A 25,569-nucleotide genomic window follows, 5' to 3' on the forward strand; every position below is an offset into this window, starting at 1 on the left:
AATTTTTTTCTTAATTTAGCATTAAAGCTTGCTTTATAATCCGAACTTTCTCAATTTCAGATTACGGTTTTGTATACCCGATCTAACATCTTGGGATTTTATGCATAATGAAACAGATGAGCAAGGCGAGGAAAGCCCTCTTCTTTCTTATCTTTTTAGATGTGTTCATGAATTTAACAAAAATATGTGTTTTAAGGAAATGTGTGCGTGGCCGGTGCTTCCGATAGAGCATGACATGCTTACCCTTTTGACGAGCACCTGGGGGCATGGCTGATTGTGCAGTAAAGAGGAAGTCTTGTATTTCCCCTTTCTTAGTAAACCTCAGAAGACATTAATTTTGCTTTCATTTTTGTTGTTGTGAACATACGTCTTTCTTCTAATGTCATGAAATGGTGGTATACACATGTTGTGATCTAATCGGACAAGTATAGAAAATTGGTAAATATTTGCATTTCAAACTCGAAAGTGACACACCTGACCGCGACCAACTCTCGGGGAAGACACCGGAGTACGTAAGAATGACATGACATATTTTCTGATATTTTCGACAATTCTAACAAATCACATATCAACTCTTGCTCCTTCGCCGTGTTAATCAGAAGCATGGCTTAGTAAACGTTGACATGGTAGATAGGTGGAAGTCATCTCCAAATTTGACACATCAATGACAAAAAAATATGATGCAATTGCCAGTATGACCAGACGTTTCCATGTTTTTAAATGAAAAATTAGCAAGCCTTTGCATGTGTTTATGACGGGTGTGGCAGGGGTGGGTTAGAATCCCAGATGGGAGTCAGCCCAAGTACTAGAATCTGTACTTTAGTAAGAAAGTGTAATCCCAAATATAACATATGTTACATCTCGAGCACACTTTTGTCGCCCTCAGTTGATATCCCAAATATTTGGCGATGTTCATAAACATATGGCAACATTATTGCCGAAATCGTAAAGTTGACTGTGTTTTTAGAATTAGTTTCTTGTGGATGTGGAAAGAGTTTTGTGGCTCTTAAATTATATAATAATTTCCGTATGAGAAACGATCTACCTAATCAAGCTAAGATGGGCGGGCACTGCCAATCGTCATTACTGGCACTGACGTTTCACTTGAATATTTCCTGGACATCTTATGCTATGAATCTTGACTTATGGATAACAGCATAGAAACTATTTCAATATTTTAGTGGTGGATATGTTGAAGATATTTCCAAATTAGACGCATCAGTGGCAAAAATTCTGTCAGGTTCAGTAACTGATTTGACTTTGTACACAATGTTCCCATGTTTGATCCTATAGAATTGACATGCGTTTTTGTTTGTGACTGGTACCACCGTTTAAGTAGGATGCACTAACCTTTTCCTGAACATTCTGTGTCAGCACTATTTGTAAACGGTTCGTAAATATATGGATAGGATGTCGGAATCGTAAACTGGAATCTGCTTTCAGCAGACATATCTGATGACTAATCTGGAAAGGGTTTGCCACTTATATTCAATGAATGTAGCCTGAAATCTTGACACTGTTTAATGTGACTTCAATACCAGAAGGAGCAGGTTTTAGAATCCTTCTACTGACCTGATGTATTTTCCGAAGAAGCACTGAGTTCATAGCTTAACTTTGTCAAAGGCCATCGTCGGTTATGAGCCACATCGGTTTTATAGGTGTTAAACGTCGGTTATGGAACGTAAAAATACTTTTCACATGTATACCCCAAATGCTGCTTACCTTCTTACCCTTAAATTGTCTTTAGAAATAAAGCACTCGTCTCTAAGCAATGTATTATATTGTTGGTACAGATCGATCCATAGCATACGAATATGCCGCTATTCTTGGCATGCCGGGTGTACTCTGATAGGACTGACTACTGCACTTCTAAAGACTGCATTGCGTAGAAATGTTGTTGTCTATCTTTTTAAGGGGAACAATGCTGCCCATCATTCTCGAATATGACATACCTATTGCAACTATCGTGCAATACGAACAATGTCTCTGAGAATATATCCTTCGCCCAATTTAACAAATTCTTTCTCTGGTTTAAATCCAGTACTTCATTCACAAGATTACCAATGACATGAGTCTATATATAACGTCACTTAACGTTTGCCTCGAAGTATATATATCACATCAATACCATATCCCTTCCAGTTGCCGCATGGTTTGTTGTTTAACGCCATACTCAGCAATATTCCAGATACATGGCGGAGGTCTGTGAATAATCGAGTCAACCAAACAATCCAGTGACTAACAGCATCGATAAACGCAGTTGTGATACGATGACGTGTGTCAACCAAGTCAACGAGCCTGACCACTCAATTCCGTTAGTCGCCATTTACGACAAGCATGAGTTACAGAAGACCAAATCTTTAGTCATGATCAGTTATTAAATGAATATAGGAACGGAAGTACAATAGCAGTATCGTCGATTCAGCGTAACAGCATATGTAGTATTTAGGTGTGAAATACTAACTCCACAGCATGTATGATTGAAATTATTTTTATTAATAAACGGTTATTGGTTTATACAAATACCAATAAACAGTCATCAGATAAATGGAAGTACACACAAAATAATACCCCTATCTTCCCTTCGTAAATATTGACACCAAGGTCCAGTCAATGTTCTTCAGTTCAGTGCATCATGAAGAGCCATCATCATGAAGGGGTTCATCCTCTGGCCTCTCCGGTTGCCGCGGTTCATGAAGGCCATCATGGGCAGCATGTCCTCATACTCCTGGTTCATCATGTAGAAGGGAAGCAAGTTTTTCCCCTGTCTGGAGTTCATCATCATACCGAGAGTTGCCAGGTTACTTCCTTCATCCATACCCATCATCATCTGAAGCATGTAAGAGTTAAGTCTGTTGGTGTTGCTTTGGTAACCAGTTTTGGTGGACGCGGCCCCTACTTTGGAAACCACTATAAGATGACATGATATTGCCCTTGTTCGCTGGGTTGGCGTAGTTGTTAGACGTTGGGAAAGCGTGGGTCTTCAACGTTGGGTGAGCTGGTGCAGGACCTTGAGCTGAAAGCATGAGCATGAAACGTTTCATGTGAGTTGTCTACTGCTAATACTCCTCCTCCTCCTCCTCCTCCTCCTCCTCCTCCTCCTACTACTACTACTACTACTACTACTACTACTTCTGTTGCTGTTTCTTCTACTACTACTTCTACTACTTCTGCTGTTGCTGCTGTTACTACTACTATTGCAAATAATGATATATCACTACTACAACATAATGGAATCATGAACAGTCTTTGGGATTATTCCTAAACCATCTATACGTGTATAAAACCAAGTAGTTCATTAGTGCTTACAGATGAAGATATTTGGTAAATATGTATACTATGTGCATAATGTGCATCAAAGTAGATACGTACCATAGGCTGCAGCGCAAAAGAGAGTTATACACAGGCATGTGACCTTCATGTTGTCTGAAAAATATGCATTGTATACTTCAGAATTCTGATTTTCTATCATAGAAACGTTTGTAAATTACATTTCCGTTGTTACCAAACTGCCGAAAGGTGCGAATGAACGTTTGAATTAATTAGACAGCACTGAGCAAACGATGTGTATTTACAGTAACATTCGTATTCACATTCACACTGTCTCAATAATAGCAAATATTGATTGCAATGGTTTATTGCTCATGAATACAACACAGAAATATCAATAGAAGAAGGCATGCATTCCTAATTGTCAGTAAAACTATCTAATTTTTGGAGAGGTATACGTATTTCTTCACCATGGCTTTTAAACCATAGAACTTACCTGGCTTGGATTGTCTCTGTACCGAACTAGAGGGCTCTGAAGTACTGAAACCAATGATACTGCCACTATCTCACCGCAGTTTATAAAGCATACGTTATGGAATCAACAATAACGTCGGCATTCTCACACAACTGGTTTATAGCCCCATCACCTATGTGTCAGAGACATGCTATGTAATACATCATTAGGGTGTCAGTAAGATGTCAAGTTGTTTTGTAAGACCATAAGATGACACGGGTGTTATGATGAATGATTGATTCGAGTCAAAACTACCTTTAATTCATAAAGAAGAAAATCAGATGGTCTTTGAAAATCAGAGTGTCTTTGATATTATTAATGCTTTCGTTTGCAGTGCAGTTGTAGTAATTTGGGGGAATAGAACATCATGAAAAGTTTCCCATAATTTTGTTGACGGTTGATTGCAAGTCTGGTGTCATCAGACCTTAGTAAAGGATCTGCTTATAAATTTACATACATTATAAGGTTTAATAAAGCTTTACGACAGACAATCGATGCAAAGGGTATATATTTCTAAACTTAAGCTTAGTCGAAAACACACCTTTTAGTATTTAAGTGCTTTACAATGATCGTGATATCTATGAACAATTCATACACCAAAACAGTGTTTTAAAGAAGTCAGTAGTGACCTTTAAAACTGCTTAAACCATACTCATTGACCTTCACCTCTGTACATGGTATAACGTATGGAAGGACAAGTCACAAAGCCATTGCCATATCCATAAGAAATCTCTTCCAGAAGCACAGTTGACTGTGCAATTCTGATATATCACATGAATGTGTTTGTAAAGGAACACTGTTCAGAAATGTTCATGCTTACATTGTTTTATACATGAAATATCCATCCATTTAAACCTGGATGCGCTACAGAGATCATTATCCAATGGATTGTGTGTGCTTAGAGGGACAATCATCTGTGACGTTGTATCCCTTTTCCTTATACGAGTATATTTAGACACAAACTGGCCAGGATATACTGATTTCCTTCCACACTTAATTACCAAATTAATGAATAATAAGTGGGTGCAATCCATACAGTTAACATATTTTATCTATATTCGTAAACGTTTTTATCGTTTTATCTATATTTCTTAAAAAGTATTCGCATTTTTTTCTTACGAAATCCATGCTGTTTAACAAGCACTTCAAACAAACATGTTTTCAGTGTTCCGTCGGAGGTGAATGTCACGTCTGTGTTGACTGGTAGAGTGAGTGAGTTCAGTTTTACGCCGCTTTTAACATTATTCCATCAATATCACGGCGGGGGACACCAGAAATGGACTTAACACATTGTGCCCATGTGGGGAATGGAACCCGGGTTTTCGGCGTGACGAGCGAACGCCTAAACCACTAGGCTACCCAACCGCCCCGTTGACTGGTAGAACCTTGGTATGGTGTGAAGACGAGGATGGGGATTGGGATGGGGATGGGTATGGGTATGGGGATGGGGATGGTTTGGATTTGGCAACTGGATCTTTTTTGCTGGGATGCTGGATTGTTGGGATATCAACTGAGGGCGACAAAACATGTAACAAATGTTATATTTGGGATTACACTTTCTTAGTAAAGTAGAGATTCTAGTACTTGGGCTGATTCCCATCCGGGATTCGAACCCACACCCTCAGAGTCAGGCTCCTAAGCGCTAGCACACAAAGTCAGCCGCCTAACCCGCTCAGCCACCGCGACTTCCACAAATATGGAAGACGGACAACTGGTAGTCTGCGGACTTTGTGTACCCCTCTGATAAGTATAAATTGGCACGGCTCCCACGCCCGAAAGCTATGATTACACAATGCCATTTAAAAAGTGGTCAAATATAACATATGTTATATTTGGGATTACTCTTTCTTTGTAAAGTACAGATTCTAGTACTTTGTTGGGCTGAGTCCCATCCGGGATTCGAACCCACAGTCAGGCACCTAATTGCAAGCACACAAAGTCAGCAGCCTAACCCCTGGTGGTTGTGAGTGGATGTTGTCATGACTGTTGTCGAGCTGTACCTTGAGGAATCGGTTTGAAGGGGTGGGATGTTAAGGGGACTTCTTCAAAGCTGGTTATAAAGGTTTCTGTTGGGTGGGGACAAGGGGGGAACTCATAGGGAGGTCATGTCTTTCCTGATAGATCTTGCCATTTCATGTGAAGTGAAAGGTGTTGAAACCAAGTGATACTGTCTGTGGAGAGGCATATGTCAATCCTGATCTGCAAGCTTTTGTGAAGGATGTGGAAGGTTTCTTGCAGAGATGACAAAACTTTATGGATGATCAACTTCTTTAGTTTCACAATAGCGACGTTTCAGTATAGCTTCCTATGCCGTATAAGAAAGTGATTGAAAACGGTATAAGAAGCTATACCGCAACGTCGCTAATATGAAAATGAAGAAGTTGATTATCCATAAAGCTTTGGCATCTCTATACCACCAACTTCTAGAATGCCACTCAAACAAATATCAGGTATCAGCGGTATTTTGGTGAAAATACATGCCTATTACATTTTACCCTGACCATGCGACCTATGACCATGCCAGCGGTAATAGTCCCATCCAGTCAACCCACAACCCTAAGGAATGTGTGTATAAGATAGCATGCAACTGTTGCCAGCAATACACGTGAGGGACTTCAGGCCCTAAGCCACCAGAATGACACAAAAGATGATAGTCTGACATGAAATCTGACCTTTCAAACTATCTCGTCAAAAATACCAATCACCATATTTCTTGGCCACAAACAAAGATTCCCCATACCAACAACAAGCATTTGAAAAACAGGAAACTTCAAGGCATGTACCTTGCCGGTGTGTACTCCCCGGTCAGTGATCACATCACCTACCACTAAGGGTTTGCTGATTGTCTAAATGATTGTGTCACAATAGCCAGTTTCTTGTCATCACTACACACTCAGCATATCTAATTGAACTCAATTGACCTCCCTCCGGAGAATCTCTTTTGTTCATCATAATAATAATCCCACCTTGTGTTGTGTAAATATACAATGTTATCCGCACTGATCAAGTAGTAGCTCTGTTACAAAGATTAAAACAAGTTGTTATTCGTATAAAGTATCATGTATCCTTGTTCTTCCAACTTCTTAACGATTTCCCAAAATTTCAGGACGTTCTGTGTTCTCGCATTGGGTATACTGTTACAGCTCAAGGGGAAACAACATATTTCCAGATAAATTGTAGTTAAGGAGACTATGAAGTCTAAAGACCATAAGGCATAATTAACTTGCCACTGTGGATCAAGGTATTTGTGTCATGGTGTGTGGTATTACAGCAGACGGAATGCTGCGCCCGTTGATGGCCTGTGACATGCGGCCTCTTTCTTATGTTATACAGATTAAGGTGTTCAGTATATTATACAACGTGGACCACTGGTGTCCATAATTCGTCGAGGAACTCACATTTATTATATATAGTTTAAAGCATTTTTTGCTGGGGTATAATCTTATTGAGTAAAAATAATGAAGAAATGGTGAAAAGGCCTATATTATATACGATGTTAAGTAACATTATGTTTCCGCCTAATATTTCCCTGCTATTTCTGACAGATGCAACAGTTAGGCAGTGTAACGTTTCTCTTTTATGTCCAGTTCAGGCTAAGTAAGTAAATATTCCTTTTGACCCTTACTCAACGATACCAGATGAAATATCTTGCATATATTTGGCATGCATAAGGAAACAGATCAGCAAGGAGCTGGTGCTCATGGAGATGCCCACTTCTTGAGCAGGACATGATTACCCTTTTCACGAACACCTGGTGTCATCAACGATTTTGGAGTAAGAAGGAATTCCAGCATTCACATGTTTTATTAAACGCCAGATGACGTTTATTTTCATGTTTGACAAATTGGCCTGAACATTTATATACAGAGATGTAACTATATGCATGGCAAGTCAAACATTTAGACTTATTGAACACCGGTAGATATTTGCATATTAAACTCAAGAGTAACATACCTCCACAGCTGTCAGGGTTGATCTGATCTGAACACTTTTCTAGTCTTTGTGTGTGTTTATGATTGGTGCCACTGGTGGTTGCAGGTTAAGATCATCTTAACACCTGGTATCATTACGATTGGATAGTAATTCATTAACACAGCCTCATCATCAAAATAGCACAATTGACTGTTCTCTTACCAGAGATTTCTTGTGGGGCAGAAAGGGTTTTGTCGTTCTTGATTACTAATTTCCAAGAACTGAACGACCTTTCTCTTCAAGATGCGAACCCCAAACACATGCACCATCAGTTCAACGAGGGAACACATCATTCGAAAGTACACATATATAACAATATAACATATTATTATAATAACAAAATCATGCATGATTCATGGGATTTATTCAATAAATAGGTTATGTTAAATAAATAGTAATCATATAAAGGTTTTGTGAGTACATCATGGGGCACCATCCAACAAGAATTCCCTGATTCCCTTAATTCAAAGCATCATGAAGAGTCATCATCATGAAGGGATTCATCCTCTGGCCCCTCCGGTTGCCGCGGTTCATGAAGGCCATCATGGGCAGCATGTCCTCATACTCCTGGTTCATCATGTAGAAGGGGAGCATGTTGTTGCCCTGTCTGGAGTTCATCATCATTCCCAGAGTTGCCATGTTACTTCCTTCATCCATACCCATCATCATCGGAAGCATGTAAGAGTTAAGGTTGATGGTGTTGCTTTGGTAACCAGTTTTGGTGGACGCGGCGTTGGTTCCGTAACCACTATAAGATGACATGATATTGCCTTGGTTCGCTGGGTATGCGTAGTTGTTCGACATGGGGAAAGTGCGGGTCTTCAAGGTGGTGTAAGCTTGTGCCGGGCCTTGAGCTGGAAGCATAAATGTTCCATGTGAGTTGTCGCTTACTACTACTACTACTACTACTTCTGCTGCTGCTGCTGCTACTACTACTACTACTACTACTATTACTACTACAACTGCTACTACTACTACTACTACTTCTGCTGCTGCTGCTCCTACTACTATTACTACTACTTCTGCTGCTGCTACTACTATTACTACTACTACTACTACTATTACTATTACTGCTACTACTACTACTTCTGCTGCTGCTACTACTATTATTACTACTACTACTACTACTACTATTACTACTACTGCTACGACTACCACCACCACTATCAATACTAATACCTCTACTTCTTCTTTTTTAACTACTGCTGCTGCTACAACTACAACCATTACTAGTGTTACCAATTCCACTACTACTACTACTATTACTACTTCTGCCACTACTGCTACTGCTACCACTGCTACTACTATTACTACTACTTCTACTAGTACCATTACCATTATTAATACTACTTCTTCCGCCACAATTTCTACCACTACTACTACAGACCGCCTCCGTGGTGTAGTGGTTAGAGCGTCCGCCCGGAGAGCGGAAGATTGCGGGATCGATCCCCGACCGCGTCATACCAAAAGACGTTAAAATATGGTACTTTGGTCCCTGCCTGGCGCTCTGCATTAATGGGTACAACAAGGACTGGTCGGCTCGGAGTCAGTATAATGTGTCTGAGTGGGGTATTCATGCTTCACTGCAGCATAGTATCTCAGTGGGCTAGCACTATAAAACCAGCTTAAGTATGGGCTAGTACAAGCAGCCGGACATACACATACATACGCATGCACGTCGTCATATGAGCGAAATATTCTCAAGCACGACGTTAAACCCAATTTCATCTCACTACTACTACCTAAGCTACTACTACTACTACTACTACTACTGCTATTACTTCACCTGCTGATGCTGTAGATAGTATCACTACTACAACATTATGAAATCATGAACAGCCTTGGATACTAATCCTGAACAGTCTTGAAAATTTATGCAGTTCATTAATGAGTACAGACAAAAATATTTGGTAAATATGTATACTATGTGCACATGCATATCAAAGTAGTTACTTACCATAGGCGGCAGCGCACAAGAGAGCTATACACAGGCATATGACCTTCATGTTGTCTGAAACATATGCATTGTATAGTTCAGAATTCCGATGTTCTGTAATAGAAACGTTTGGATGTTACATTTCGCTTGGTAATAAACTGCTGAAAGATGTGAATTAATGTTCCAGTTGACAGTTGACAGTATTAAGCAAGCAATGTGTATTGACATTAACGTTTGCATTCACATATAATGTCATTTCTCACACAATATTAATCGCATTTGTTTAATGTAAATGAATACAACACAGCTATATCAGTAGCAATAGTCATGCATTCCCAATTGTCAGTAAAACTAACTAATATATAGATATGTATACGTATTTCATCATCATTGCTTGGAACAAGAACCACAGAACTTACCTGGTTTGGATTGTCTCTGCACCGAACCTGGGATCTCCTGTAAGTACTGAAACCAATGATACTGCCACTTTCTCACCGCAGTTTATAAAGCATACGTTATGGAATCAACAATAACGTCGACATTCTCACACAACTGGTTTATAGCTCCATCAACTATTTGTCATAGACATGTCATGTAATACATTATAAGGGTGTCAGTAACATGTCAAGCTGTTTTGTAATACCATAAGATGACACGGGTGTTATGATGAATGATTGATTCGGTACATGAGTCAAAACTACCTTTAATTCATAAACAATAATATCAGACGTTCGTATATTATCTTTCCGTTTGTACGACTTGGTTCAGATGTAGGAATTTGGGGTATTAAATCATCATGAAAAGTTTTCCCTATATTTTGTTGACAGTTGATTGCATATCTTCAGACCTTAGTAAAGAACCTGGATGCAAAATTGGCATACATAGACTTTCTAAGGTTTAATAATGCTTTAAAACGGACAATTGATGGAAAGGGTATACATTTCCAACGTATTATTTAAATACTGGTCGAAAACACACCTTTCAGTATTTTAAGTGCTAATGCAATGGTGTAGGTCGAAAACAAAATGCTTCACAATGATATTGATATGTATGAACAATTCATAAACCAAACTAGTGTTCTGAATAACTCTAAAGTCGGTTGTGAGTTCTTAAATTTGCATAAAGCGTACTCATTCACCTGTACATATTTTAACGTTTTGAAATACAAGCCACAAACCCGTTGCCAATCCATAAGAAATCTATACCCAAACACAGTCGACTGTACGATTCTGACGTGTTTATATAAAAAAACCTAGGCTAAGAACCTTTCCTTGATTAGATTGTGTTATGCATCAAATATTCCTGCCTTGAAACCTGAATGCGGTTCTTTAGATCGTTATCAAATGAATTATTTGGGCTTCATCTGTGACATTAAATCCCATTGCAGTACACTACTATGTTTAGATGCAAAATAGGCCATCATATGGAAACAATGTAATAAGTGGGCTGCTGAAAACTACGAGGAATGTTCAACTGCTTTAGAACAATAAATGCAAATAATATGTTTGTCGAATACAAAGTGTTTACAAATTTGATTCATATTCGTGAAACTCAACGTTGGTGTCCATCAAAATATTCGTAAAGTTTTCCAACGAAATCGATGTCGTTCAAACATATATTTTTCAGTGTTCCGTCGTAAGTGGATGCCACGTCTTTGTGGGTTTTTTTTCACCATATGTTTGGGAGGGCCACAAAATGTGCTCGAGATGCTGTATTTCTTTGCTGAGACTGTCCAGGCCTCGTCGGGTGAGGGTGGCAATGATGGCGTGTTTGGTCTGAGGATAGGTATTTTGACATGTAGTGAATGTACGTGAGTAAGTTTTTTTCGGTATGTCTTTCAGAACATGTCATGACAAATCCCAACAACAGTATTCTCTGGTCAGAAACCAGGGTTCTCCATACGATCACCAATCATTGGAAAAAGAGGAAACTTCAAGCCAAACATCATCGTAATCCAAAGAAAGAAGCCAGCCACTAACAGAGATCAAGGCATCTACGTTGCCAGTGTGTACTTCTCTGTGCTCTGCACTTGCTGCTTGTCGTGCTACTTCTGTCACAATAAGTTAAGTATATTTGATTGAACTTTATTGAACCCCTACCTGTACATATCTTTGGCTTCATCATTATAATGTTATCTTTGTACATTAGTCCCACCTTGAGTTTTGTATATATATCATTATATCTTCATCTATTCAGAATTCGCCTGATGAAGGAGCAAGAAATATCTCTGAAGAATAAATAAGCTGTTATCCGTATATAGTGTATGTATCGTTGTTCTTCAAACTTCAAAATGATTTTCAAAGACGTTAAGCGTGTTCTCGTGTTGGATATACTGTTTCAGCTGTAGGGGAACGATATATTTCTGGATAGATTGTGCTGACAGGAAATACAGGAACATATGGGCTTAGGTAACAGAGACCAAGACATCTACTTTGCCAGTGTGTACTCCTCTGTGCTCTGCACTTGCTGCTTGTCTTGTTGCTTGTGTCACAATAGCCATCTTCTTGTTATCACAAAATTAGTATATTTGGCTGAACTTTAATGAACCCATACCTGTAAATATATGTGGCTTCATCATTAAAATATTGTCTTTGTACATTAATCCCACCCTTGGTAGTGTAAATATATCATTATATCTTCACTTATTCAGATTTCGCCTGATGAAGGAGCAAGAAGTATCTCTGAAGCGTCGTGATACAGAATAAGACCACTAAGCGCTTGCTGATTGTCTAAATTATTGTGTCACAATAGCTAGATTCTTGTCATCACTGCACATTCAGCATATTTAAGTGAACTTAATTGAACGCCCTTCTGAGAATCTCTTTGGTTCATCATAATAAAGTTATCTTTGTACATTAATCCCAGCTTGTGTTGTGTAAACATACAATGATATCTGCACTGAACAAGTCGTATTTCTGTTGCAAAGATTAAAACAAGGTGTTATCCGTATAAAGTATCATGTATCGTTGTTGTTCAAACTTCTAAATGATTTTCAAGGACGTCAAAGCGTTCTGTGTTCTCGTGTTAGACATACTGTTTCAGCTGTAGGTGAACTATAGATTTCCGGACAGTTTGAAATATGGAAACATATAAAGCTTAATGAACTTGCCACTGATGGGTCAAGGTGTTGGTGTCATTGTGTATTACTGCAACAAAAGAGGGAGTGATTGACCCCGGTTGATAGCTTGTGACATGTGGCCTCTTTCGTATGTGCATTTCGATACAGATTTAAGTGTCTATATTATACAACGTGTTGTCCATCATTTATGGACCCGTGAAGATCCGGGTTAGAATATTGATCTTCAGTAACCCATGCTTGTCGTAAGAGGCTACTAACGGGATCGGGTGGTCAGGCTCGCTGACTTGGTTGACACCTGTCATCGACTCCCAATTGCGCACACCGATGCTCCTGCTATTGATCACTGGATTGTCTGGTCCAGACTCGATTATTTCCAGACTGCCGCCATATAGCTGGAATATTGCTGAGTGCGGCGTAAAACTACACTCACTCACCTTAATTTATGGAGGAACTCAGATTTATGGTATATATTCATTTATATTGCATTTATCGCAGGAGAATAATCTTCACGAACACCCGGTGTCACCGCTGATGTAGAGTGTGGAGGAAGTTTCATGTTCAAGAACTGAATGATCTTGCTCTTCAAGATACTATTCCAAAGCACATGTACCATCAATTCAACGAAGGTACACATCATTCGAAATTAGTTTTACAATAACAAAATGATGCATGATTCATGTGATTTATTCAATAAATAGGTTTTGTTTCATAAATTTATAAATAAACAGTAATCATATAAACTATGATAGCATCCAGCAATAATTCTCTTCAAATACAACGCCATAGTCCAGTCAATGTTCCTTAGTTCAAGACATCATTTATTCAATAAATAGATTTTGGTTCAAAAATTAATCAATAAATAGTCAAGGTACAAGGAGTTTGGAAGTGCATCATGGCATACCATCAAATAAATATAACAGTCAACCCTTGTACTCCCTCAAATATTACTTCAGTCAATGTTCCTTAGTTCAAAAGATCATGAATAGTCATCATCATGAAGGGGTTCATCCTCTGGCCTCTCCGGTTGCCGCGGTTCATGAAGGCCATCATGGGCAGCATGTCCTCATAGCCTTGATTCATCATGTAGAAGGGGAGCATGTTGTTGCTCTGTCTGGAGTTCATCATCATTCCCAGAGTTGCCATGTTACTTCCTTCATCCATACCCATCATCATCGGAAGCATGTAAGTGTTAAAGTTGTTAGTGTTGCTTTGGTAACCAGTTTTGGTGGACGCGGCGTTACTTTGGTAACCCCTATAAGATGACATGATATTACCCTTGTTCGCTGGGTAGGCGTAATTGTTAGACGTTGGGAAAGCGTGGGTCTTCAACGTTGGGTAAGCTTGTGCAGGTCCTTGAGCTGAAAGGAAAAATGTTTCGTATTAGTTGTCGTTTACTACTACTCCCCTAATACTACTACCACTACCACGACGACGACGACTCAACAATACCAATACCACATTTTCGTGCCAACGATTTGTGCAGTGTCTTATCTTTGAGAATATTCATGAACTCGACTCACAACACATGCGGGGCGGTGGGGTAGCCTAGTGGTTAAAGCGTTGGCTCGTCACGCCGAAGACCCGGGTTCCATTCCCCACATGGGTACAATGTGTGAAGCCCATTTCTAGTGTCCCCCGCCGTGATATTGCTGGAATATTTCTAAAAGCGGCGTAAAACTAAACTCAGTCAGTCAGTCAGTCAGTCAGTCAGTCACTACACATGCTATACGGACGTGTTATCATACAGTTGTTTAAGAAGCATATATGCCTATGTATATCAAGATAGTGACTTACCATATGCTGCAGCACAAAAGAGAGCTATACAAATGCATGTGACTTTCATTTTGTCTGAAAAATATAAATTGTATAGTTCAGAAATATGATTTCCTATATCATGTAAAAGGTTCAAATACGCTGAGAAACTTCTCGAGAGCTGTTACAGAGTGATATTTGCAGTTAACATGCATTCTTAAACATAATACTTGCGATAGTTTCATCTTCATAATGTAGCACAGCTACATCAGTAGCGATAGCCATGCACACCCATTTACCATTTAAACTAACTGATATATAGATAGGTATTTCATCCTCATGGCTAATGCAAAGAACTTACTTTTGGATTTTCCCTGTACCGAACTAGAGAGTTCCTGAAAGTAATGAAACCAATGATACTTCCACTATCCCAGCTGCAGTTTATAAAGCAAACATTATGGAAACAGCGATAACGTGTATATTCTCACACGAATTATCTATGACCATATTATCTGTACATCAAAGGACGGCGAGTAATAATCTATAAGAGCGTCAGTCAGCACTTCAAGTCGTTTTGTAATAATATAAGGTTGACACGAGTGTTGTGATTCATGACTCATATACTATTATGGTCGCATGCATTGTACTGTGAAGCATTTCGAGTCGGGGGTCATCTCAAATTTATATATATATATTTTAAATCTTTAATTCTCGCAAGGACACGAGGGCTTGTGCATTAGACTATGGATTGTGTGTGCTTTTATCTTGATCACGACATTAAATTGTACCATTTCACCTCACAACAGCTTGACTAATGGGAGTTTTTAGGAATTCTGTCCTGCTCGACAACGAAAAGTCCAAATGTGGTAAGTAACCTTAGGCAAATGAGTTTGTTCAAAATTGCCCATGTTCACCCTGCAGAAAATGGGTACCCGGTGGGATAAGTCATTTATCAACCTTCTAGCGCCTCACAAGCAGCTTAGGTTATCCAGGATAATAATGTCCAGCATGTTGTATGCACTTAGAGCATGTCCCTGAGTTCAGCACTATATAAGTGGCCTCTTTCATTAATAAATAAGTTTAGATTCAAATTTCATTACCATGTAATATATGAGACTTTTAAAGTTTTTGTATTTCAAATACTGTGAAACACTCCATACCTCACGTGGATAGTAAATGTAAGTATATAGTAAGTTGTATATAAACAGTTCATAATTGTAAACCTTCATGTCGGTGTTCTCCAAAATATTCGTAAATCGTTCGCAATAAAAACAATCCACAAGTGGTGTAGCCGGAAATAATACCCTAAAATAATGTCAGCCGATGTAATCTTTGAGGCTTTCTCAACCAAACCCGTGAATATCCTTGTTAGAATATTGATCTTCAGTAACCCATACTTCTCGTAAGAGGCGACTAACGGGATCGGGTGGTCGGGCTCGCTGACTTTGTTGACACATGTCATCGGTTCCCAATTGCGCTGATCGATGCTCATGCTGTTGATCACTGGATTGTCTGGTCCAGACTCGATTATTTACACACCGCCGCCATATAGCTGGAATATTGCTGAGTGTGGCGTAAAACTCACTCACTCACTCACTCACTTTCTCAACCAAAACATTACAATTCTCCACACAGATGCACGTAACTCGGTCATGTTATACATATATGATACGCCAGACGTTATAATGTGTTAATCGTACATACTATGAGAAACTACGTACCACATAAACAAACACAAACGTAAACGATAAGTGAGTAAGTAGGGTCACGGCGTGGGACACCAGAAATGGGCTTCACACATTGTACCCATGTGGGGAATCGAGCCCGGGACTTCGAACGCTACAACCACTAGGTAACCCATGGCAACAAATGCCAAGTAAATAATAAACAATATGAAAGGTTTACAAATTCACGTTGGTAAACCTCAATGTTGGTGTTCTTGACACTATTCGCAAAGTTTTCTGACGAAAGCAATGGGAAAGCACGCTACTCAGAAAATCATAACAGCATGTCGGGTTGTGTATAACATACAATTATTATATCCTCTTCGTGTCTTTCAGTGTTATTTGTAATATATATTATGTGTATTTGTAAAACCCAGTAATGTTCATAAATCGTTCAAGCTAAGGAATTACCTTTTCGACAGACTACGAGCAAAGCTTTCTGTGTTATCTGACTGATGAGTTGGATACTATAACCGCTTTATTATACTATTCACACTTTGCTAAGGATCAAATCATTGATTCAACAGAAAACTATGATGTGGGGTCTAATATGGTTTAAGTATCTAAGCTTATTGTAAACATTGACCCTAGGTTTCAGTATGTCATTGCATCTTGTAGATCCCATACCTGCTACTGACATGTGTTGTGTACTTGTCAGTGACTGGTTCCATGATTTGCAAAATGGTTGAATGGTGCCATGAAAACCATTTTTATTGTTACTCATGTATCAGGTGCATAAGGTTAGATTAAAGTGGCTGTTTGCCTAAAGAGGTGTTACCATATCATTATCTTTCTAATTTTAAATGGATACAATTTCAAATTACAAATTTATGTTTAAGTAAAATTATGAATTTTTGTGATCCTTAGCAAAGTGTGAGTAGTATATATAACGACGGATCTCTCGATAGATTGTAGTGAGTATGAATCAAAAGAATGTAAGGCTGAGGTAACATGCCATGTATGGATCAACGTATTCGTGTCAGGGAACACCGTATTACATCAATACAAGAGGGAGTGGCAGGCCCGTTGATGGCTTGTGACATGCGGCCTGTCCGTCATGTAATACAGCTAATGAGGTGTTCATTGTAACACACAATGTGTTGTACCTACATTATCAACTGAACTTACCTATGTGGTATATATTGTGCAACATGTATGGAGGGATTATCATCATAATATTCATGAAGAACGAATCCAGAAGCATATGGTATTCTATCCCATATACATGAGGTTAAAACATACACATCAGCAATAATAAAGCACCACCTGAATCCAAGGGCAGTTGTTGAAGTTTTAGTTCAAACAGGCGATCATACGCTATTACATGAAATGCACGTGTTTCACACAATATCTCCAATACTGCGTGTCGCATGTTTAAATGCATGTTCGCCGATCACATTGAGGTGAATAATTGCTGTATCTACACCAGTTTCAGTTTTCTGAACTGGTTTAAAAGACGACAATGCTAAAAAGTATTTATCCTAACATGGCAAGAGGCAGACTTTCAGAAAATACACGACGACAAGTTGCTGGCATGCATAAGGCAGAGATGTCCTGTCGCAACATCGGTGCTAACATGAGCATTAACCATGCAGTTATTGGTCGATTTGTGAGGAAGCACGTGGCCACTTGTGAAGTAAAGGATCGTCCAAGACCGAGGAAGATGACTGACGATAACGACTGAATCAAGACGCTCTCCTGTGACACATGCCGAAAAGCTCCCACTCTTCAGCATTATCAGGAACGCCTGGCGTGGTACAACCTTCGAGAACTGTGAACTTGAGGGCATGGCGTAGGGTTCATTTGTCTGATGAAAGTAGTTATCTCCTACACGTTACCGGCGGCTGATGGTTGTCGATGGAGACGTCAACACGAGGTGTCTCACCAGGAGATTATTCATGCTGCTGAATGCTTTGGTGGGGGCTCAGTGATTGTCAAGGGTTGCGTTTCGTATATCATTACAGTACCTGGACACTCAGTGGCCAACGGTATCAACAGGAAGTTCTGGATATCGCCGCCGCGCCACATTTTGATAAGCATCAATGTGCCAGTCGTTTGATAATCATGGGTGACAACGCTAGACCTCATCGTTATCGCCCATATACAGAACAACGCAATCAACGCCCCGATATGAACCCTATGAATGTCTTTGGGACTATCACCTGGGACTATCAAGTTCAGGGTAGACACCCGCTTGTTAAAAATCAGCAGACATTGACCAGGCTATCCATGAGGAATGGCAGAGGATTCCGATGCTTCATTGACAGTATGAGGAGGACACTGGCAAATGGTATCCGTGCGAGCGGTGACTGCACCAGGTATTGATGTCGCCAGTGGTGGTTTGTATAATCACAACAATTATGTTTTAGAACTGTATGACAACTAGATTTGTGGCGTAGTCACGGTGTCCACCACGGTGGACACCATGGTGGCATGGCTTCCGGCATTATTGATATTCCGCCCTGTAACTTGTTACCAAATTTCAGTTTTGCTTTTATCAGACTAAACTATGTTACAGGTACTATTTTCATACGCCGAACTGAATTTCAAAAGCGTATAAACAATATGGACAATATATGGTGTTTAATTAATGCTCATATGTATATAATTTTGAAACAGATATCGATGTCAAAAGAGTATCTGTAAATACTTCATATTTTACTCTGGGTCGTTTAAACGTGTTATGACGTGAATGCAGTGTCCTCTCTGGTTGCCACTGTTCATGATCAACATTTAGTGATTGCGTCTGCAGGAAAACAAATGGAATGCTACGGTACCAAGCTTTCAGCAAAGGTATATACACGTATGTAGAATCTAGTTTTAAAACAACAAACTCAGTAGCATTACTATCCAAGATATTTATTCAATAAATAATTTTTGTTTCATAAATCAATCAATAAATTAACATCATATAAAGGTTTTAGGAGTACATCGAGGGATACCTTCTAACATGGGGTACATTTTCTAACATAAAAAATCAACCATTGTATCCTCTCAAATATATAATCGCAAGTCATTTCTTTAGTTCAGTGCATCATGAAGAGCCATCATCATGAAGGGGTTCATCCTCTGGCCTCCCCGGTTGCCGCGGTTCATGAAGGCCATCATGGGCAGCATGTCATCATAGCCTTGGTTCATCATGTAGAAGGGGAGCATGTTGTTGCCCTGTCTGGAGTTCATCATCATTCCCAGAGTTGCCATGTTGCTTCCTTCATCCATACCCATCATCATCGGAAGCATGTAAGAGTTAAGGTTGTTAGTGTTGCTTTGGTAACCATTTTTGGTGGATGCGGCGTTACTTTGGTAACCACTATAAGATGACCTGATATTACCCTTGTTCGCTGGGTAGGCGTAGTTGTTAGATGTTGGGAAAGCGTGGGTCTTCAACGTTGGGTAAGCTTGTGCCGGGCCTTGAGCTGGAAGAATATCACTTTTCGGTCATTTATCATTCACTACTACTACTACTACTACCACTACTACTACTACAACTACTACTACTACTACCACTACTACCATTACTACTACTAATACTACTACTACCACCACTACTACCGCTACTACTACCACTCGCGTATGCATATAAAAGTATTTACTTACCATAGGCTGTAGCGCAAAAGAGAGTTAAACAGAGGCATGTGACCTTCATGTTGTCTGAAAAATATAAATTGTATGGTTCAGAATTCTGATTTTCCGTCACATAAATGTCTGTTCAATTTATTTTGGCACTGTTGTTCTGGAAAGTCCAAATGGACGTCACATTGAAGCACACACCAATTCTTGCACACACACTTTGATCAATATTCACAGTTAATACGCATTCTCAAGCTATACTAATTGTAATGGTTTCAATCTTATCAATACAATACAGCAATATCAGTAGCAATAGTCCTCCACTCCCAAATGTCAGAAAAATATCCAATGTATAAATTGTGTGTTCAAAAGCTTACCTGGCTTTTATTGTCCCTGTACAGAGATAGAGAACTCCTGTAAGAGCTGAAACCAATGATACTGCCACTATCTCAGCTGCGGTTTATAAACCACAGGTTGTTCAGCTTGACCTGATCAAGTGAATACTAATGCATTGCGTGACCGTGTCACAACTGGTTGGGTCTATTATTGTGAAGGGGTGCGCCTTTGTCAGCTGATTGTCAACATGTCCGAACAGCCGAGACAAGGTCGCCGTTTGACATCTCAGTGTCGAGAAATCGCCAGCAATGTCCTTACTTTCTTTACACGGTCACACAGGAATCAGGCTACCTCCATACCACGCAGATCTGAACCCAATCGAACTTATATGGGCCAATGTGAAAATTTTGTAGCTGCCAAAAATGTGAAGTGTACTATTACCGATGCTAGGAAATTCGCTGAGGCGAGGTTTCTTGAAATTGGTGTAAACGAGTGGACTGATTGCTGTGCCCATGTTGAAAAATTGGAAAGCGACTACTGGGACAGAAATATTGCAGTTGAACATGAAATAGAAAAAGTGATAATTGAACTGGGTGGAGAGAGTGATAGCGAGAGTGAATCGGATTCTGAAAGTAACTGACTTTACATTGTAAAGTTAGTAAACCAAACTAGATAGCATATGACTGTAAAAACAATTCAATTAAAACATGAAATGATTGTTTTTTCAGAAGTGTTGTTTTCCGGGACAAGTTCTGTAACGAAGCCATGTATGCATGTTTCGCACGAACGCAACAATAACAACATTCTCTGCTCCCCTATTTAATGAAGTTAACTCGACCAGCCGTTTGTGCCATTTGACCTCCCGGGTCATGCATATGTAGAGTAGCTCAGGTCAAGCTGAACAACCTACATCGTTCTGGAACAATGACAGATGGAATAATGGAAGATGGATAGCTATCATCGACGTTCAGTTGCCTCAGTGAGGCGAAAGGTCCAGGCCTGAATCAATACACAAGGTGGACCTACTAGCTACTGACAATGTAAAATTGCTTGTGAACCCCCTCTTGTGTTGTGGCTCTTTTGTCCATGTCGGGACAGCTATTCTTGTGGACTGTTGATACCTTGAAACATGTGTCTTTCCATGTAAAAACACTTCATTCGGTGACAGTTTAACACTGATTCTGTTTGTTGTTTGTGCGTTAGAATAACTTTTGCCTTTGAGTAAATTTGTAAATTTGTTTGTTCGGGGCTGCCAGTCAAGTCATGATAAGATCATTTAACGACGATGTCGTATTGGCCACAGTTGATTTACGCATAACTACATGCTTAAAGCAGATAGAGATGAACCTCCTAAGTGCATATGTTGCGATGAAGCACTCACCATGAAGCATATTCTGCTTGACTGTGACTTTTCAAATGCAAGGGATTCGCAATATCAAGCAATACATCTAAAAGATATCCTTACCCGCGTTAGCGGGCATCTCATTGTGAACTACTTAAGTGAAATTTGTCTCTTTCATAAATTGTAGCTATGTATGTGTATGACCATTGCCTGTTTTTTTAAATTTGGTGTTATGACATTTTTTTTGTAAATAGTACTGTAAGGAAGAAGTGTGTATTTTAAGAAACTTCTTTGAACTTTGTACCCGAAAAGGACGTGTACATATGTGCCGACTCGTCGCTATATGGCTGAAATAAGGCTGATGAGACATAAAAATTTAACTCACTGTAAATATGTTAGTGTTCTCCAAAATATTCGGAAATTGTTCGTAATCCACAATTGGTGGACACGGAAATATAACTCACAACAGATGACATAGTTGGGTGTGTCAGCGTTTCTTGGTCTATGAACCGTTTGTGTAACCTGTATTGTTAAAATCTGCATTTTTAATCGTTACGAACAACACGTATGCTAAGTTCGATTTGAATAAAAAGATCTTTTTTACATGCTCCCCATTAAAATACCTGCATTTTACGTATTCATTGAAGAAGCTTCAGAAAAATACAAATCAAACAGCCAGTTCAGTTGTTAACGATCAGTGCCAAAGATCATTTCAAAGTTCATGTCGCAATGGCATTGTGTAGTTCATGTCTCATTCTAATATTGTTGTGTTCCCCTAAATATGTCAAGTTTTTATATAGTGTCAGAAATCCTAGTCAAGTTGCTATTTCTTCTGCCGTTTTAGGCATTCAAGGATCAATATGTTCTGTGTATCTCTCTGGTAAGTTGGATATACTGCAACAAAGGAAGCACGGTTTGTATTGAAGATGAAACAAATGAAAATTTAGATGCCGCTTATGGATCCAGGTATTCGTGCCATGCTGTAGTGTATTTCAACACGAAAAGAAGTGATAAGCCGTTTGATAGCCTGTGACCTGCGGCCTATGTGTTGTGTGATACAGTGTATGAGGTGTTTAATATATTGTACAACGTGATGTCCCTAATTTATCAAATGTACTTAAATGCATGGTATAGTCTACATTCTGCAGTATTTATCGCAGAAGTATCATTGTATTTTGTAAAATAGGAACAATCATATTCAGGTAGGCTCATATAATTATTGGGCGGTGGGGTAGCCCAGTGGTTAAGCGTTCGCTCGTCACGCCGAAGTCCCGGGTTCGATTCCTCAAATTGGTACAATGTGTGAAGCCCATTTCTGGCGTCCCACCCGTGATATTGCTGGAACATTGCTTAAGGAGACGTAAAACTAACCTCACGCACTCATATAATTACTTTTTGTATGTATGGTTTCACAGATGCACGGGCATTGTGGTTACAGCGTTCACTCGTGACGCTGAAGACCCGGGTTCAATTCCCCACATGGGTACAATGTGTGAAGCCCATTTCTGGTGTCCCCCGCCGTGATATTGCTGGAATATTGCTAAAAGCGGTGTAAAACTAAACTCACTCACTCACTCACTCACAAATGCAAACCTTTATTGTCGAATAAACTATCACTGACAGATAAATGATTTACATTATGAAACATCCCAATTAAAGATTTAGTGATTAATGGAGGCCATGCGGGAACCATCAAGTAGATGGTCTGGTAGTAATTTCGGTAAATGCAATCGTTATTTAGATATAGTAATTCAAGGAGTAACAAAAGATGGAGTTTAAATTGTCTATGGACCTACAATCAGTGCTAAAGCTAGTGATAATGTAAACATACTCGTTATATCAGGACACTACGGGTATTTCGAGAAGAAAATTATTATTTTATTACTTAAAATAAAGAACGTCAGGGAAAAAGAATACCCTGTCTTGACTATCCTCAGAAACAAATTATGTTGGTGTAATGGAAAACATAGCAATGACATTGATATGAACGGATTTCTGAAACTCAGTCATGACACCAGGTGTTAACAAAAATGGTAAGCATGTCATCTACCTCCTGTAGTCCCAACCATTCATAAAATGCCTACAAATGGAAGGGCTTTTGAGAGAGAAAAAATAATCACTGTATCAGTGATATACAAAAAAAACATTTTTACCAAAGAGTGAGTGAGTTAAATTTAACGTCACATCGGCAATATTGCAGCTATATCGTGACTCTTTACCAAAGAGCGTGGTCAACATACGATATTGTATCTATTTTAATATATGACAAAATCAATAGAATTTCATTCGAGATATTCTATTCAATGACTATACAAGTATTACGTAACTAACCAATAAATTACTATGTGGGCAATGAGTGCAGCAATGGTGTTAATTCGAAAAATAAATAAATAGATAACTGAAATAACCTGCCACTTGCATATCCTCAAATATAACACCGTAGTTCAGTCAGTGATCCTCAGTTCAGTACATCATGAAGAGCCATCATCATGAACGGGTTCATCCTCTGGCCTCTCCGGTTGCCGCGGTTCATGAAGGCCATCATGGGCAGCATGTCATCATAGCCTTGGTTCATCATGTAGAAGGGGAGCATGTTGTTGCCCTGTCTGGAGTTCATCATCATTCCCCGAGTTGCCATGTTACTTCCTTGTTCCGTACCCACCACCATAGGAAGCATATAAGAGTTAAGGTTGTTTGTGTTGCTTTGGTAACCATTTCTGTTGGATGCAGCGTTGCTTTGGTAACCATTGTACGACGACATGATATTGCCGTTGTTCGCTGGGTAGGCGTAGTTGTTAGACGTTGGGAAAGCGTTGGGAAAGCGTTGTATGTTCAAGGTTGGATGTACCGGTGCAGGGGCTTGAGCTGGTTGTAAAAATGTTTCATCTCATCTCAATAACAGTATGTACTACTACTACTACTACCACTACTACTACTACTACTACTACTGCTACTACTACTTACTACTACTACCACTACCACTACCACTACCACTACTACTACTACTACTACTACTACTACTACTACTACTACTACTACTACTACTACTACTACTACTTACAACTACTACTTCTACTACCACTACTACTACTACTACTACTACTACTACTACTACTACTACTACTACTACTACTACTACTACTACTACTACTACTACTACCACTACCACTACCACTACCACTACCACTACCACTACCACCACCACCATCACCACTACCACAACAACAACAACTGCTATAGCTTTAACTATTGTTTCTTTTCGTTATTCTCTTTGTTTTGTAGCCTATCGACTATGTCATTAATAATTCATAAACATAACATTTTATAACCCTTGGCGTTTCACATTGTGATTGATACATTCTGATAACATGGCAGGTTACGGTTTCTAACATACATCCCATGTTTACAACAACCTTTGTGGGGTTGGGGGTTATTTGAGGGAAGGTAGAACATTAACTGTACAAGAAATACATTTACTTACCGTAAGCTGCAACACCAAACAAAGCTATATAGATGATGAATACGTTCATGTCAATGTTTTCGGTCTAAAAAGAGAAAGTGGTAACATTCATTATATACCATTCAAAAAAAGTAAAGGATATTGGATTTACAAGATTGATAAAATGCAAATGATGAAGCCAAAGAGGCATAGATGGTGAAGAGAAATTAAGGGAAAATGTGACAATTTATTCCATTCCTTTGTAAAAATTTCATCTGTATGAATATATATTACCTTTTCTCATATGCATTGGCATTGGCTAATGAGTGGTATTCTAAAAAAATGTTTTAATGGTATATATTCAATACAAAACTCCTCTATCTGTCGTATTTTAGGTACATTACGGCGTGGCGTCGTCATGAAGGACTGTTACACTTTCTCAGGAAAGTTCAGACCCTATTAATTCTGTTAGGTTGAGGTTCACCAAGGACAGTCACCTAATCGCCAGCACAAATAGCTGCCAATCTTTGACTCTTACCATCTTGATGAAACCCCTGTGCAAGAGTATGAAGCTGACAAGACGAAGCCAGGATTTGAACTTCGAAACATCAGTACATAGACAGTATATATAGTTT

This window comes from Haliotis rubra, unplaced genomic scaffold, assembly GCF_003918875.1.
Source record: "Haliotis rubra isolate DU_JTF1 unplaced genomic scaffold, ASM391887v1 Scf2, whole genome shotgun sequence".
In the NCBI taxonomy this organism is placed as follows: domain Eukaryota; kingdom Metazoa; phylum Mollusca; class Gastropoda; order Lepetellida; family Haliotidae; genus Haliotis; species Haliotis rubra.